The sequence below is a fragment of the Mesoplodon bidens genome (assembly GCF_964165515.1).
Source record: "Mesoplodon bidens genome assembly, chromosome: Y".
Taxonomy (NCBI): Eukaryota; Metazoa; Chordata; class Mammalia; order Artiodactyla; family Ziphiidae; genus Mesoplodon; species Mesoplodon bidens.
In genome coordinates, this window is record NC_138180.1 from 14,327,301 (window position 1) to 14,347,958 (window position 20,658).

The window sequence follows — 20,658 nt, forward strand, 5'->3', positions numbered from 1 at the left end:
ACACTTGGCATCACAATGCTCCATGCCATTGTCATCACAAGGGTCCGGACATATGTCATCACAATGCTCCAAGACACATGACATCAGAATGCTGCAGGGGATTCTCAACAAATTGCTCCATTCCATTGTCATCACAATACTCCATGACCCTTGTCATCACAACGCTCCTTGATGCCTGTCATCACAATAATCCATGTCCTTGTCATCACAATGCTCCATGACCATTGTCATCACAATGCTCAATACACTTGTCATCACAATGATCCCTGAAACTTGTCAGAAGTCTCCTTGAACTCTGTCATGACACATCTCAATGCCTTTTTCAACACAATGCTCCATGCCCTTATCATCACAAAGCTCCATGCCTTTGTCATCACAATGCTTCATGACGTTTGTCATCAGAATACTCCAATCCCTTGTCATCACAATGTTCCATTACCTTTGTCATCACAATCCTCCATTACTCTTGGCATCACAATGCTCCATGCCATTGTCATCACAATGGACCATGACATATATCATCACAATGTTCCCTGACAACTGTCTAACAAAACTCCATGAACTTCTCATCACAATGCTCCATGATCTTATCATCACAATGCTCCATGCCCTTGTCATCACAATGCTCCATTACCTTATTTATGAAAATTCTCCGTGACTCCAGTCATCACAATGCTTCATGACATTTGTCATCTCAATTGTCCATGTCCTTGTCATCACAAGACTCTGTGACTTATGTCACCACAGTGCTCCATGAACTTCTCATCACAATGCTCTCTGACCCTTGTCATCACAATGCTCCATGACCCTTGTCATCATAGTTGTCTTTGCACTTGTCAGCACAATGCTCCATGACACATGTAATCACAATATGCCATGTGCTTGTCATCATAATGCTTCACAACCTTGTCATCCCAATGCTCCATGCACTTTTCATCAAAATGCTCTCTCACCACTGATATCAGATTGTTCCATCACTTGTCATCACTATACTCCCTCACCCCTGTCATCACAATGTTCCATCATCCCTTTCATCGCAATGCTACATGACCTTATCATCTAAATGCTCCATGACCCCCGACATCACAATGTTCCATAACCCCTGTCATCAAAATGCTCCATGACACTTTTCATCTCAATGCTCCATGAACCCTGTCATCACAATGCACCATGCCCATCATCATAATGCTTCATGCTATTGTCATCACAATGAAATAAAAATGCTCCATGACCCTTGTCATCACAATGCTCCAAGCCATTGGCATCACAATTCTCCATTATCTTTGGCATCATAATCCTCCATGACACTTGGCATCACAATGCTCCATGCCATTCTCATCACAAGGGACCGGACATATGTCATCACAATGCTCCAAGACACATGACATCAGAATGCTGCAGGGATTTCTCAACAAATTGCTCCATTCCATTGTCATCACAATGCTCCATGACCCTTGTCATCACAACGCTCCATGATGCCTGTCATCACAATATTCCATGTCCTTGTCATCACAATGCTCCATGACCATTGTCATCACAATGCTCAATACACTTGTCATCACAATGATCCCTGAACCTTTTCAGAAGTCTCCTTGAACTCTGTCATGACATATCTCAATGCCTTTTTCAACACAATGCTCCATGCCCTTATCATCACAAAGCTCCATGCCATTGTCATCACAATGCTTCATGACGCTTGTCATCAGAATTCTCCAATCCCTTGTCATCACAATGTTCCATTACATTTGTCATCACAATCCCCCATTACTCTTGGCATCACAATGCTCCATGCCATTGTCATCACAATGGACCATGACATATATCATCACAATGCTCCCTGACAACTGTCTTCACAAAACTCCATGGCATTTTCATGACAATTCACCAGGCCCTTGTCATCACAATGCTCCATGCCCTTGTCATCACAATGCTCCATGACATTTTTTATGAAAATTCTCCGTGACTCCAGTCATCACAATGCTTCATGACATTTGTCATTACAATTGTCCTTGTGCTCATCATCACAAGACTTGTGACTTATGTCACCACAAAGCTCCATGAAATTCTCATCACAATGCTCTCTGACCCTTGTCTTCACAAAGCTCCATGCCGTTGTCAACAACATGCTCCATGACCCTTGTCATCACAATTGTCTACGCACTTGACAGCACAATGTTCCATGACCCGTGTCATCACAAAATGCCATGCGCTTGTCATCATAATGCTCCACAACATTGTCATCACAATGCTCCATAAACGATGTCATCACAATGCTCCATGCTCTTTTCATCAAAATGCTCTCTCACCACTGATATCAGAGTGTTCCATCACTAGTCATCACTATACTCCCTCACTGCTGTCATCACAATGTTCCTTGACCCCTTTCATCGCAATGCTACATGACCTAATCATCAAAATGCTCCATGACCCCAGACATCACAATGTTCCATAACCCCTGTCATCAAAATGCTCTTGGTCCCTTTTCATCTCAATGCTCCTTGAACCCTGTCATCACAATGCACCATGCCCATCATCATAATGCTTCATGCTATTGTCATCACAATGAAATCAAAATGCTCCATGACCCTTGTCATCACAATGCTCCAAGCCCTTGGCATCACAATGCTCCATTACCTTTGTCATCATAATCCTCCATGACACTTGGCATCACAATGCTCCATGCCATTCTCATCACAAGGGACCGGACATATGTCATCACAATGCTCCAAGACACATGACATCAGAATGCTGCAGGGGATTCTCCACAAATTGCTCCATTCCTTTGTCTTCACAATGCTCCATGACCCTTGTCATCACAACGCTCCATGATGACTGTCATCACAATATTCCATGTCCTTGTCATCACAATGCTCCATGACCATTGTCATCACAATGCTCAATACACTTGTCATCACAATGATCCCTGAAACTTGTCAGAAGTCTCCTTGAACTCTGTCATGACATATCTCAATGCCTTTTTTACACAATGCTCCATGCCCTTATCATCACAATGTTCCATGCCATTGTCATCACAATGCTTCAAGACGCTTTTCATCAGAATGCTCCAATCCCTTGTCATCACAATGTTCCATTACCTTTGTCATCACACTCCTCCATTACTCTTGGCATCACAATGCTCCATGCCTTTGTCATCACAATGGACCATGACATATATCATCACAATGCTCCCTGACAACTGTCTTAACAAAACTCCATGAACTTCTCATCACATTGCTCCAGGAACTTATCATCACAATGCTCCATGCCCTTGTCATAACAATGCTCCATGACCTTATTTATGAAATTCTCCGTGACTCCAGTCATCACAATGCTTCATGACATTTGTCATCACAATTGTCCATGTCCTCGTCATCACAAGACTCTGTGACTTATGTCACCACAATGCTCCATGAACTTCTCATCACAATGCTCTCTGACCCTTGTCATCACAATGCTCCATGACCCTTGTCATCATAGTTGTCTTTGCACTTGTCAGCACAATGTTCCATGACACCTGTAATCACAATATGCCATGTGCTTGTCATCATAATGCTTCACAACCTTGTCATCCCAATGCTCCATGCACTTTTCATCAAAATGCTCTCTCACCACTGATATCAGAGTGTTCCATCTCTAGTCATCACTATACTCCCTCACCCCTGTCATCACAATGTTCCATGACACCAGTCATCGCAAGGCTACATGACCTTATCATCAAAATGCTTCATGACCCCCGACATCACAATGTTCAATAACCCCTGTCATCAAAATGCTCCAGGACCCTTTTCATCTCAATGCTCCATGAACCCTGTCATCACAATGCACCATGCCCATCATCATAATGCTTTAAGCTATTTTCATCACAATGAAATCAGAATGCTCCATGACCTCTGTCATCAAAATGCTCCAAACCCTTGTGATCACAATGTTCCATAACCCTTGTCTTCACAACGCCCCATGACACTCGTCATAACAATTATCCATGTTCTTCTCATCACAATGCTTCATGAACTTTGTCATCACAATGTTCAATATACTTGTCATCACAATGCTCTCGACACTTTTCGTCAGTATGCTCCTTGAACCCGTTCATGATAAGGCTCAATGTATTTTTCATCACAGTGATCCATACCGTTTTCTTCAAATTGCTCCATGAACCCTGTAATCACAATGCTCCATGACCCGTTTCATCAGAATGCTCCATGAGACTTGTCATCACAAGGCTCCAAGGTCTTCTCATCACAATGCTCCAGGAACTTTTCATCACAATCTCCATTCACTTGTCATAACAATGCTCCATGACCATGTCATCACAATACTCCATGAACATTTTCAGCCCAATGCTCCATGACCTTCTCATCACAATGCTCCATGACACCTGTCATCACAATGCTCCATGACGCCTGTCATCAAAATGCTCCATGACCCTTGCCATCACAATAATCCATTCCCTTGTCATCACATTGCTCAATGACCACTGTAATCGCAATGCTCCATGACGCTTGTCATCACAGTGCTCTATGACACTTGTCATCCCAATGCTCCATGCCTTCATCAGCAAAATGCTACATGACCTTGTCATCACGATGCTCCATGCGCTTGTCATCACAATACTCCATTCCCATTGTGACCACAATCCTCCATGAAACTTGGGATCACATTGCTTTCTACCCTTGTCATCACAATGCTCCATGCTCCTTGAAATCAAAATGATCCATGACTTCTGTCATCACAATGCTCCACATACTTGTGATCACAATGTTCCATAAAAGTGGTCATCATAGCACTCCATCATGCCTGTCATCACAATATTCCATGCCCTTGCCATCACAATGCTCCATGACATTTGTCATCACAATTCTCATTACACTTGTCATCACATTGCTCGCTGACAATTGTCAGAAGTCTCCTTCAAGTCACTCGTGAAATAGCTCCATGCCTTTTTCATCACAGTGCTCCATGCCATTGTCATCACAATGCTCCATGCCCCTTGTCATAACAACGCTCCATGATGCCTGTCATCACAATATCCCATGCCCTTGTCATCACAATGCTCTATGACATGTGTCATCACAATTCTCAAAACACTTGTCATCCAAATGCTCCCTGACACTTGTCAGAAGGCTCCATGAAATCTGTCATGAAATAGCTCCATGCCTTTTTCATCACAATGCTCCATTCCCTTATCATCACAATGCCCCATGCCCTTGCCATCACAATGCTCCAAGCCCTTGCCATCACAATGCTCCATGACATTTGTCATCACAATTCTCAATACACTTGTCATCACATTGCTCGCTGACAATTGTCAGAAGTCTCCTTCAAGTCACTCGTGAAATAGCTCCATGCCTTTTTCATCACAGTGCTCCATGCCATTGTCATCACAATGCTCCATGCCCCTTGTCATAACAACGATCCATGATGCCTGTCATCACAATATCCCATGCCCTTGTCATCACAATGCTCTATGACATGTGTCATCACAATTCTCAAAACACTTGTCATCCAAATGCTCCCTGACACTTGTCAGAAGGCTCCATGAAATCTGTCATGAAATAGCTCCATGCCTTTTTCATCACAATGCTCCATTCCCTTATTATCACAATTCCCCATGCCCTTGCCATCACAATGCTCCAAGCCCTTGTCATCACAATGGACCATGATATATGTCCTCACAATGCTCCCTGACACCTCTCTACACAATACTCCATGACCTTGTAATCACAGTGCTCTATGCCCTAGTCATCACAATGTGCCATGCGCACTGTCATCACAATAATCCATGAAACTTGTCAGACCAATGCTCCATGACTCTGTAATCACAATGCTCTATGCCGTTGTCAGCACAATGCTGCAATCCCTTGTCACCACAATGCTCCATTACCTTTGTCATCATAATCCTCCATGACCCTTGGCATCACAATGCTCCATGCCATTGTCATCACAATGGTCGGACATATGTCATCACAATGCTTCAGGACACATGACATCAGAATGCTCCAGGGGATTCTCAACAAAATGCTCCATGTCATTGTCATTACAATGCTCCATGACCCTGGTCATCACCACGCTCCATGATGCCTTTCATTACAATATTCCATGTCCTTGTCATCACAATGCTCCATGACCAATGCCATCACAATGCTCAATACACTTGTCATCACAATGCTCCCTGACACTTGTCACAAGTCTCCTTGAACTCTGTCTTGAAACAGCTCAATGCCTTTTCATCACAATGGTCCATGCCATTGTCATCACAATGCTTCCTGACCCTTGTCATCAGAATGCTCCAATCCCTTGTCATCACAATACTCCATGACACTTGGCATCACATTGCTCCATGCCATTGTCATCACAATGGACCATGACATATATCATCACTATGCTCCCTGACAACTGTCTTCACAAAACTCCATGACCTTGTCATCACAATTCACCAGGCCCTTGTCATCACAATGCTCCATGCCCTTGTCATCACAATGCTCCATGACCTTTTTTATGAAAATTCTCCGTGACTTTAGTCATCACAATGCTTCATGACATTTGTCATCACAATTGTCCTTGTCCTCGTCATCACAAGACTCTGTGACTTATGTCACCACAATGTTCCATGAAATTCTCATCACAATGTTCTCTGACCCTTGTCATCACAATGCTCCATGCCGTTGTCACCACCATGCTCCGTAAACCTTGTCATCACAATTGTCAATGCACTTGACAGTTCAATGTTCCATGACCCGTGTCATCACAAAATGCCATGCGCTTGTCATAATGCTCCACAACATTGTCATCACAATTCTCCATAAACGATGTCATCACAATACTCCATGCACTTTACATCAAAATGCTCTCTCACCACTGATATCAGAGTGTTCCATCACTAGTCATCACTATACTCCCTCACTGCTGTCATCACAATGTTCCTTAACCCCTGTCATCGCAATGCTACATGACCTTATCATCAAAATGCTCCATGACCCCTGACATCACAATGTTCCATAACCCCTGTCATCAAAATGCTCTTGGTCCCTTTTCATCTCAATGTTCCATGAACCCTGTCATCACAATGCACCATGCCCATCATCATAATGCTTCATGCTATTGTCATCACAATGAAATCAAAATGCTCCATGACCCTTGTCATCACAATGCTCCATTCCATTGTCATCACAATGCTCCATGACCCTTGTCATCACAACGCTCCATGATGCCTGTCATCACAATATTCCATGTCCTTGTCATCACAATGCTCCATGACCATTGTCATCACAATGCTCAATACACTTGTCATCACAATGATCCCTGAAACTTGTCAGAAGTCTCCTTCAACTCTGTCATGACATATCTCAATGCCTTTTTCAACAAAATGCTCCATGCCCTTATCATCACAAAGCTCCATGCCATTGTGATCACAATGCTTCATGACGCTTGTCATCAGAATGCTCCAATCCCTTGTCATCACAATGTTCCATTACCTTTGTCATCACAATCCTCCATGCCATTGTCATCACAATGGACCATGACATATATCATCACAATGCTCCCGGACAACTGTCTTAACAAAGCTTCATGACCTTGTCATGACAATTCACCAGGCCCTTGTCATCACAGTGCTCCATGCCATTGTCATCACAATGCTCCATGACCTTTTTTATGAAAATTCTCCGTGACTCCAGTCATCACAATGCTTCATGACATTTGTCATCACAGTTGTTCTTGTCCTCGTCATCACAAGACTCTGTGACTTATGTCACCACCATGCTCCATGAAATTCTCATCACAATGCTCTCTGACCCTTGTCATCACAATGCTCCATGCCATTGTCACCAACATGCTCCATGACCCTTGTCCTCACAATTGTCTATGCACTTGACAGCACAATGTTCCATGACCCGTGTCATCACAAAATGCCATGCGCTTGTCATCATAATGCTCCACATCATTTTCATCACAATGCTCCATAAACGATGTCATCACAATGCTCCATGCTCTTTTCATCAAAATGCTCTCTCACCACTGATAGCAGAGTGTTCCATCACTAGTCATCACTATACTCCCTCACTGCTGTCATCACAATGTTCCTTGACCCCTGTCATCGCGATGCTACAAGACCTTATCATCAAAATGCTTCATGACCCCGGACATCACAATGTTCCATAACCCAAGTCATCAAAATGCTCTTGGACCCTTTTCATCTCAATGCTCCATGAACCATGTCATCACAATGCACCATGCCCATCATCATAATGCTTCATGCTATTGTCATCACAATGAAATCAAAATGCTCCATGACCCTTGTCATCACAATGCTCCAAGCCATTGGCATCACAATTCTCCATTACCTTTGTCATCATAATCCTCCATGACACTTGGCATCACAATGCTTCATGCAATTCTCATCACAAGGGACCGGACATATGTCATCACAATGCTCCAAGACACATGACGTTAGAATGCTGCAGGGAATTCTCCACAAATTGGTCCATTTCATTGTCATCACAATGCTCCATGACCCTTGTCATCACAACGCTCCATGATGCCTGTCATCACAATATTCCATGTCCTTGTCATCACAATGCTCCATGACCATTGTCATCACAATGCTCAATACACTTGTCATCACAATGATCCCTGAAACTTTTCAGAAGTCTCCTTGAACTCTGTCATGACATATCTCAATGCCTTTTTCAACACAATGCTCCATGCCCTTATCATCACATAGCTCCATGCTATTGTCATCACAATGCTTCATGACGCTTGTCATCAGAATTCTCCAATCCCTTGTCATCACAATGTTCCATTGCCTTTGTCATCACAATCTTCCATTACACTTGGCATCACAATGCTCCATGCCATTGTCATCACAATGGACCATGACATATATCATCACAATGCTCCCTGACAACGGTCTTCACAAAACTACATGACCTTGTCATGAAAATTCACCAGGCCCTTGTCATCACAATGCTCCATGCCCTTGTCATCACAATGCTCCATGACCATTTTTATGAAAATTTTCCCTGACTCCAGTCATCACAATGCTTCATGACATTTGTCATCACAATTGTCCTTGTCCTCGTCATCACAACACTCTGTGACTTATGTCACCACAATGCTCCATGAAATTCTCATCACAATGCTCTCTGACCCTTGTCTTCAAAAAGCTCCATGCCGTTGTCAACGCCATGCTCCATGACCCTTGTCATCACAATTGTCTACGCACTTGACAGCACAATGTTCCATGACCCGTGTCATCACAAAATGCCATGTGCTTCTCATCATAATGCTCCACAACATTGTCATCACAATGCTCCATAAACGATGTCATCACAATGCTCCATGCTCTTTTCATCAAAATGCTCTCTCACCACTGATATCAGATTGTTCCATCACTAGTCATCACTATATTCCCTCACTGCTGTCATCACAATGTTCCTTGACCCCTGTCATCGCAATGCTACATGACCTTATCATCAAAATGCTCCATGACCCATGACATCACAATGTTCCATAACCCCTGTCATCAAAATGCTCTTGGTCCCTTTTCATCTCAATGATCCATGAACCCTGTCATCACAATGCACCATGCCCATCATCATAATGCTTCATGCTATTGTCATCAAAATGAAATCAAAATGCTCCATGACCCTTGTCATCACAATGCTCCAAGCCCTTGGCATCACAGTGCTCCAATACCTTTGTCATCATAATCCTCCATGACACTTGGCATCACAATGCTCCATGCCATTCTCATCACAAGGGACCGGACATATGTCATCACAATGCTCCAAGACACATGACATCTGAATGCTGCAGGGGATTCTCCACAAATTGGTCGCTTCCATTGTCATCACAATGCTCCATGACCCTTGTCATCACAACGCTCCATGATGCCTGTCATCACAATATTCCATGTCCTTGTCATCACAATGCTCCATGACCATTGTCATCACAATGCTCAATACACTTGTCATCACAATGATCCCTGAAACTTGTCAGAAGTCTCCTTGAACTCTGTCATGACATATCTCAATGCCTTTTTCAACACAATGCTCCATGCCCTTATCATCACAAAGCTCCATGCCATTGTCATCACAATGCTTCATGACGCTTGTCATCAGAATGCTCCAATCCCTTGTCATCACAATGATCCATTACCTTTTTCATCACAATCCTCCATTACTCTTGGCATCACCATGCTCCATGCCATTGTCATCACAATGGACCATGACATATATCATCACAATGTTCCCTGACAACTGTCTTAACAAAACTCCATGAACTTCTCATCACAATGCTCCAGGACCTTATCATCACAATGCTCCATGCCCTTGTCATCACAATGCTCCATGACCTAATTTATGAAAATTCTCCGTGGCTCCAGTCATCACAATGCTTCTTGACATTTGTCATCACAATTGTCCATGTCCTCGTCATCACAAGACTCTGTGACTTATGTCACCACAATGCTCCATGAACTTCTCATCACAATGCTCTCTGACCCTTGTCATCACAATGCTCCATGATCCGTGTCATCATAGTTGTCTTTGCACTTGTCAGCACAATGCTCCATGACCCATGTAATCACAATATGCCATGTGCTTGTCATCATAATGCTTCACAACCTTGTCATCCCAATGCTCCATGCACTTTTCATCCAAATGCTCTCTCACCACTGATATCAGAGTGTTCCATCACTAGTCATCACTATACTCCCTCACCCCTGTCGTCACAATGTTCCATGATCCCTGTCATCGCAATGCTACATGACCTTATGATCAAAATGCGCCATGACCCCCAATATCACAATTTTCCATAACCCCTGTCATCAAAATGCACCATGACGATTTTCATCTCAATGCTCCATGAACCCTGTCATCACAATGCACCATGCCCATCATCATAATGCTTCATGCTATTGTCATCACAATGAAATCAAAATGCTCCTTCACCCTTGTCATCACAATGCTCCAAGCCATTGGCATCACAATTCTCCATTACCTTTGTCATCATATTCCTCCATGACACTTGGCATCACAATGCTCCATGCCATTCTCATCACAAGGGACCGCACATATGTCATCACAATGCTCCATGACACATGACATCAGAATGCTGCAGGGGATTCTCAACAAATTGCTCCATTCCATTGTCATCACAATGCTCCATGACCCTTGTCATCACAACGCTCCATGATGCCTGTCATCACAACATTCAATGTCCTTGTCATCACAATGCTCCATGACCATTGTCATCACAATGCTCAATACACTTGTCATCACAATGATCCCTGAAACTTGTCAGAAGTCTCATTGAACTCTGTCATGACATATCTCAATGCCTTTCTCAACACAATGTCCATGCCCTTATCATCACAATGCTCCATGCCATTGTCATCACAATGCTTCATGACGCTTGTCATCAGAATGCTCCAATCCCTTGTCATCACAATGTTCCATTACCTTTGTCATCACAATCCTCCATTACCCTTGGCATCACCATGCTCCATGCCATTGTCATCACAATGGACCATGACATATATCATCACAATGTTCCCTGACAACTGTCTTAACAAAACTCCATGAACTTCTCATCACAATGCTCCAGGACCTTATCATCACAATGCTCCATGCCCTTGTCCTCACAATGCTCCATGACCGGGGCCTCCCTGGTGGCGCAGTGGTTGAGAGTCCGCCTGCGGATGCAGGGGATACGGGTTCGTGCCCCGGTCTGGGAGGATCCCATATGCAGCGGAGCGCCTGTGTCCGTGAGCCATGGCCGCTGGGCCTGCGCGTCCAGAGCCTGTGCTCCGCAACGGGAGAGGCCGCAACAGTGAGAGGCCCGCATACCGCAAAAAGAAAAAATATATAAAAATAAAAAAAAATATGCTCCATGACCTTATTTATGAAAATTCTCCGTAACTCCAGTCATCACAATGCTTCATGACATTTGTCATCACAATTGTCCATGTCCTCGTCATCACAAGACTCTGTGACTTATGTCACCACAATGCTCCATGAACTTCTCATCACAATGCTCTCTGACCCTTGTCATCACAATGCTCCATGACCCTTGTCATCATAGTTGTCTTGCACTTGTCAGCACAATGCTCCATGACCCAAGTAATCACAATATGTCATGTGCTTGTCATAATAATGCTTCACAACCTTGTCATCCCAATGCTCCATGCACTTTTCATCAAAATGCTCACTCTCCGCTGATATCAGAGTGTTCCATCACTGGTCATCACTATACTCCCTCAACCCTGTCATCAGAATGTTCCATGAACCCTGTCATCGCAATGCTACATGACCTTATCATCAAAATGCTCCATGACCCCCGACATCACAATGTTCCTTAAGCCCTGTCATCAAAATGCTCCATGACACTTTTCATCTCAATGCTCCATGAACCCTGTCATCACAATGCACCATGCCCATCATCATAATGCTTCATGCTATTTTCATTACAATGAAAGCAGAATGCTCCATGACCTCTGTCATCAAAATGCTCCAAACCCTTGTGATCACAATGTTCCATAACCCTTGTCTTCACAACGCCCCATGACACTCGTCTTAACTATTACCCATGTTCTTCTCATCACAATGCTTCATGAACTTTGTCATCACAATGTTCAATATACTTGTCATCACAATGCTCCCCGACACTTTTTGTCAGTATGCTCCTTGAACCCGTTCATGATAAGGCTCTATGTATTTTTCATCACAGTGATCAATACCGTTTTTTTCAAATTGCTCCATGACCCCTGTAATCACAATGCTCCATGACCCGTTTCATCAGAATGCTCCATGAGACTTGTCATCACAAGGCTCCAAGGTCTTCTTATCACAATGCTCCAGGAACTTTTCATCACAATCTCCATTCACTTGTCATAACAATGCTCCATGACCATGTCATCACAATACTCCATGAACATTTTCAGCCCCATGCTCCATGACCTTCTCATCACAATGCTCCATGACACCTGTCATCACAATGCTCCATGACGCCTGTCAGCAAAATGCTCCATGACACTTGCCATCACAATAATCCATTCCCTTGTCATCTCATTGCTCCATGACCACTGTAATCGCAATGCTCCATGACGCTTGTCATCACAGTGCTCAATGACACTTGTCATCTCAATGCTCCATGCCTTCATCAGCAAAATGCTACATGACCTTGTCATCATGATGCTCCATGCGCTTGTCATCACAGTACTCCATTCCCATTGTGACCACAATCCTCCATGAAACTTGGGGTCACATTGCTTTCTACCCTTGTCATCACAATGCTCCATGCTCCTTGAAATCAAAATGATCAATGACCCTAGTCATCACAATGCTCCAAGCCCCTGTCATCACAATGCTTCATGACATTTGTCATCACAATTGTCCTTGTCCTCGTCATCACAAGACTCTGTGACTTATGTCACCACAATACTCCATGAAATTCTCATCACAATGCTCTCTGACCCTTGTCATCACAATGCTCCATGCCGTTGTTACCACCATGCTCCGTGACCCTTGTCATCACAATTGTCAATGCACCTGACAGCACAATGTTCCATGACCCGTATCATCACAAAATGCCATGCACTTGTCATCATAATGCTCCACAACATTGTCATCACAATGCTCCATAAACGATGTCATCACAATGCTCCATGCACTTTTCATCAAACTGCTCTCTCACCACTGATATCAGAGTGTTCCATCACTAGTCATCACTATACTCCCTCACTGCTGTCATCACAATGTTCCTTGACCCCTGTCCTCGCAATGCTACATGACCTTATCATCAAAATGCTCCATGACCCCTGACAGCACAATGTTCCATAACACCTGTCATCAAAATGCTCTTGGAACATTTTCATCTCAATGCTCCCTGAACCCTGTCATCGCAATGCACCATGCCCATCATCATAATGTTTCATGCTATTGTCATCACAATGAAATCAAAATGCTCCTTCACCCTTGTCATCACAATGCTCCAAGACCTTTTCATCACAATGCTCCATTACCTTTGTCATCATAATCCTCCATGACACTTGGCATCACAATGCTCCATGCCATTGTCATCACAAGGGACCGCACATATGTCATCACAATGCTCCATGACACATGACATCAGAATGCTGCAGGGGATTCTCAACAAACTGTTCCATTCCATTGTCATCACAATGCTCCATGACCCTTGTCATCACAACGCTCCATGATGCCTGTCATCACAATATTCCATGTCCTTGTCATCACAATGCTCCATGACCATTGTCATCACAATGCTCAACACACTTGTCATCACAATGATCCCTGAAACTTGTCAGAAGTCTCCTTCAACTTTGTCATGACATATCTCAATGCCTTTTTCAACAAAATGCTCCATGCACTTATCATCACAAAGCTCCATGTCATTGTCATCACAATGCTTCATGACACTTGTCATCAGAATGCTCCAATCCCTTGTCATCACAATGTTCCATTACCTTTGTCATCACAATCCTCCATTACTCTTGGCATCACAATGCTCCATGCCATTGTCATCACAATGGACCATGACATATATCATCACAATGCTCCCTGACAACTGTCTTAACAAAGCTTCATGACCTTTTCATGGCAATTCACCAGGCCCCTGTCATCACAGTGCTCCATGCCATTGTCATCACAATGCTCCATGACCTTTTTTATGAAAATTCTCCGTGACTCCAGTCATCACAATGCTTCATGACATTTGTCATCACAGTTGTCCTTGTCCTCGTCATCAAAAGACTCTGTGACTTATGTCACCACCATGCTCCATGAAATTCTCATCACAATGCTCTCTGACACTTCTCATCACAATGCTCCATGCCGTTGTCACCACCATGCTCCATGACCCTTGTCATCACAATTGTCAATGCAATTGACAGCACAATGTTCCATGACCCGTGTCATCACAAAATGCCCTGCGCTTGTCATCATAATGCTCCACAACATTGTCATCACAATGCTCCATAAACGATGTCATCACAATGCTCCATGCTCTTTTCATCAAAATGCTCTCTCACCACTGATATCAGAGTGTTCCATCACTAGTCATCACTATACTCCCTCACTGCTGTCATCACAATGTTCCTTGACCCCTGTCCTCGCAATGCTACATGACCTTATCATCAAAATGCTTCATGACCCCGGACATCACAATGTTCCATAACCCCTGTCATCAAAATGCTCTTGGACCCTTTTCATCTCAATGCTTCATGAACCCTGTCATCACAATGCACCATGCCCATCATCATAATGCTTCATGCTATTGTCATCACAATGAAATCAAATGCTCCATGACCCTTGTCATCACAATGCTCCAAGCCATTGGCATCACAATTCTCCATTACCTTTGTCATCATAATCCTCCATGACACTTGGCATCACAATGCTCCATGCCATTGTCATCACAAGGGACCGGACAGATGTTATCACAATGCTCCAAGACACATGACATCAGAATGCTGCAGGGAATTCTCCACAAATTGCTCCATTCCATTGTCATCACAATGCTCCATGACCCTTGTCATCACAACGCTCCATGAAGCCTGTCTTCACAATATTCCATGTCCTTGTCATCACAATGCTCCATGACCATTGTCATCACAATGCTCAATACACTTGTCATCACAATGATCCCTGAAACTTGTCAGAAGTCTCCTTGAACTCTGTCATGACATATCTCAATGCCTTTTTCAACACAATGCTCCATGCCCTTATCATCACAAAGCTCCATGCCATTGTCATCACAAAGCTTCATGACGCTTGTCATCAGAATTCTCCAATCTCTTGTCATCACAATGTTCCATTACATTTGTCATCACAATCCTCCATTACTCTTGGCATCACAATGCTCCATGCCATTGTCATCACAATGGACCATGACATATATCATCACAATGCTCCCTGACAACTGTCTTCACAAAACTCCATGACCTTTTCATGACAATTCACCAGGCCCTTGTCATCACAATGCTCCATGCTCTTGTCATCACAATGCTCCATGACCTTTTTTATGAAAATTCTCCGTGACTCCAGTCATCACAATGCTTCATGACATTTGTCATCACAATTGTCCTTGTCCTCGTCATCACAAGACTTGTGACATATGTCACCACAATGCTCCATGAAATTCTCATCACAATGCTCTCTGACCCTTGTCATCATAATGCTCCATGCCGTTGTCACCACCATGCTCCGTGACCCTTGTCATCACAATTGTCTACGCACTTGACAGCACAATGTTCCATGACCCGTGTCATGACAAAATGCCATGCGCTTCTCATCATAATGCTCCACAACATTGTCATCACAATGCTCCATAAACGATGTCATCACAATTCTCCATGCTCTTTTCATCAAAATGCTCTCTCACCACTGATATCAGAGTGTTCCATCACTAGTCATCACTATACTCCCTCACTGCTGTCATCACAATGTTCCTTGACCCCTGTCATCGCAATGCTACATGACCTAATCATCAAAATGCTCCATGACCCCTGACATCACAATGTTCCATAACCCCTGTCATCAAAATGCTCTTGGTCCCTTTTCATCTCAATGCTCCATGAACCCTGTCATCACAATGCACCATGCCCGTCATGATAAGGCTTCATGCTATTGTCATCACAATGAAATCAAAATGCTCCATGACCCTTGTCATCACAATGCTCCAAGCCCTTGGCATCACAATGATCCATTACCTTTGTCATCATAATCCTCCATTACACTTGGCATCACAATGCTCCATGAAATTGTCATCACAAGGGACCGGACATATGTCATCACAATGCTCCAAGACACATGACATCAGAATGCTGCAGGGGATTCTCCAAAAATTGCTCCATTCCTTTGTCATCACAATGCTCCATGACCCTTGTCATCACAACGCTCCATGATGCCTGTCATCACAATATTCCATGTCCTTGTCATCACAATGCTCCATGACCATTGTCATCACAATGCTCAATACACTTGTCATCACAATGATCCCTGAAACTTGTCAGAAGTCTCCTTGAACTCTGTCATGACATATCTCAATGCCTTTTTCAACACAATGCTCCATGCCCTTATCATCACAATGTTCCATGCCATTGTCATCAAAATGCTTCAAGACGCTTTTCATCAGAATGCTCCAATCCCTTGTCATCACAATGTTCCATTACCTTTGTCATCACACTCCTCCATTACTCTTGGCATCACAATGCTCCATGCCTTTGTCATCACAATGGACCATGACATATATCATCACAATGCTCCCTGACAACTGTCTTAACAAAACTCCATGAACTTCTCATCACATTGCTCCAGGAACTTATCATCACAATGCTCCATGCCCTTGTCATAACAATGCTCCATGACCTTATTTATGAAAATTCTCCGTGACTCCAGTCATCACAATGCTTCATGACATTTGTCATCACAATTGTCCATGTCCTCGTCATCACAAGACTCTGTGACTTATGTCACCACAATGCTCCATGAACTTCTCATCACAATGCTCTCTGACCCTTGTCATCACAATGCTCCATGACCCTTGTCATCATAGTTGTCTTTGCACTTGTCAGCACAATGCTCCATGACCCCTGTAATCACAATATGCCATGTGCTTGTCATCATAATGCTTCACAACCTTGTCATCCCAATGCTCCATGCACTTTTCATCAAAATGCTCTCTCACCACTGATATCAGAGTGTTCCATCTCTAGTCATCACTATACTCCCTCACCCCTGTCATCACAATGTTCCATGACCCCAGTCATCGCAATGCTACATGACCTTATCATCAAAATGCTTCATGACCCCCGACATCACAATGTTCAATAACCCCTGTCATCAAAATGCTCCAGGACACTTTTCATCTCAATGCTCCATGAACCCTGTCATCACAATGCACCATGCCCATCATCATAATGCTTTAAGCTATTTTCATCACAATGAAATCAGAATGCTCCATGACCTCTGTCATCAAAATGCTCCAAACCCTTGTGATCACAATGTTCCATAACCCTTGTCTTCACAACGCCCCATGACACTCGTCATAACAATTATCCATGTTCTTCTCATCACAATGCTTCATGAACTTTGTCATCACAATGTTCAATATACTTGTCATCACAATGCTCCCGACACTTTTCGTCAGTATGCTCCTTGAACCCGTTCATGATAAGGCTCTATGTATTTTTCATCACAGTGATCCATACCGTTTTCTTCAAATTGCTCCATGAACCCTGTAATCACAATGCTCCATGACCCGTTTCATCAGAATGCTCCATGAGACTTGTCATCACAAGGCTCCAAGGTCTTCTCATCACAATGCTCCAGGAACTTTTCATCACAATCTCCATTCACTTGTCATAACAATGCTCCATAACCATGTCATCACAATACTCCATGAACATTTTCAGCCCAATGCTCCATGACCTCCTCATCACAATGCTCCATGACACCTGTCATCACAATGCTCCATGACGCCTGTCATCAAAATGCTCCATGACCCTTGCCATCACAATAATCCATTCCCTTGTCATCACATTGCTCAATGACCACTGTAATCGCAATGCTCCATGACGCTTGTCATCACAGTGCTCTATGACACTTGTCATCCCAATGCTCCATGCCTTCATCAGCAAAATGCTACATGACCTTGTCATCACGATGCTCCATGCGCTTGTCATCACAATACTCCATTCCCATTGTGACCACAATCCTCCATGAAACTTGGGATCACATTGCTTTCTACCCTTGTCATCACAATGCTCCATGCTCCTTGAAATCAAAATGATCCATGACTTCTGTCATCACAATGCTCCACACACTTGTGATCACAATGTTCCATAAAACTGGTCATCATAGCACTCCATCATGCCTGTCATCACAATATTCCATGCCCTTGTCATCACAATGCTCCATGACATTTGTCATCACAATTCTCAATACACTTGTCATCACATTGCTCGCTGACAATTGTCAGAAGTCTCCTTCAAGTCACTCGTGAAATAGCTCCATGCCTTTTTCATCACAGTGCTCCATGCCATTGTCATCACAATGCTCCATGCCCCTTGTCATAACAACGCTCCATGATGCCTGTCATCACAATATCCCATGCCCTTGTCATCACAATGCTCTATGACATGTGTCATCACAATTCTCAAAACACTTGTCATCCAAATGCTCCCTGACACTTGTCAGAAGGCTCCATGAAATCTGTCATGAAATAGCTCCATGCCTTTTTCATCACAATGCTCCATTCCCTTATCATCACAATGCCCCATGCCCTTGCCATCACAAGGCTCCAAGCCCTTGTCATCACAATGGACCATGATATATGTCCTCACAATGCTCCCTGACACCTCTCTACACAATACTCCATGACCTTGTAATCACAGTGCTCTATGCCCTAGTCATCACAATGTGCCATGCGCACTGTCATCACAATAATCCATGAAACTTGTCAGACCAATGCTCCATGACTCTGTAATCACAATGCTCTATGCCGTTGTCAGCACAATGCTCCAATCCCTTGTCACCACAATGCTCCATTACCTTTGTCATCATAATCCTCCATGACCCTTGGCATCACAATGCTCCATGCCATTGTCATCACAATGGTCGGACATATGTCATCACAATGCATCATGACACATGACATCAGAATGCTCCAGGGGATTCTCAACAAAATGCTCCATGCCATTGTCATTACAATGCTCCATGACCCTGGTCATCACCACGCTCCATGATGCCTTTCATTACAATATTCCATGTCCTTGTCATCACAATGCTCCATGACCAATGCCATCACAATGCTCAATACACTTGTCATCACAATGCTCCCTGACACTTGTCAGAAGTCTCCTTGAACTCTGTCTTGAAACAGCTCAAAGCCTTTTCATCACAATAGTCCATGCCATTGTCATCACAATGCTTCCTGACCCTTGTCATCAGAATGCTCCAATCCCTTGTCATCACAATACTCCATGACCCTTGGCATCACATTGCTCCATGTCATTGTCATCACAATGGACCATGACATATATCATCACTATGCTCCCTGACAACTGTCTTCACAAAACTCCATGAACTTCTCATCACAATGCTCCAGGACCTTATCATCACAATGCTCCATGCCCTTGTCCTCACAATGCTCCATGACCGGGGCCTCCCTGGTGGCGCAGTGGTTGAGAGTCCGCCTGCGGATGCAGGGGATACGGGTTCGTGCCCCGGTCTGGGAGGATCCCATATGCAGCGGAGCGCCTGGGTCCGTGAGCCATGGCCGCTGGGCCTGCGCGTCCAGAGCCTGTGCTCCGCAACGGGAGAGGCCGCAACAGTGAGAGGCCCGCATACCGCAAAAAGAAAAAATATATAAAAATAAAAAAAAATATGCTCCATGACCTTATTTATGAAAATTCTCCGTAACTCCAGTCATCACAATGCTTCATGACATTTGTCATCACAATTGTCCATGTCCTCGTCATCACAAGACTCTGTGACTTATGTCACCACAATGCTCCATGAACTTCTCATCACAATGCTCTCTGACCCTTGTCATCACAATGCTCCATGACCCTTGTCATCATAGTTGTCTTGCACTTGTCAGCACAATGCTCCATGACCCAAGTAATCACAATATGTC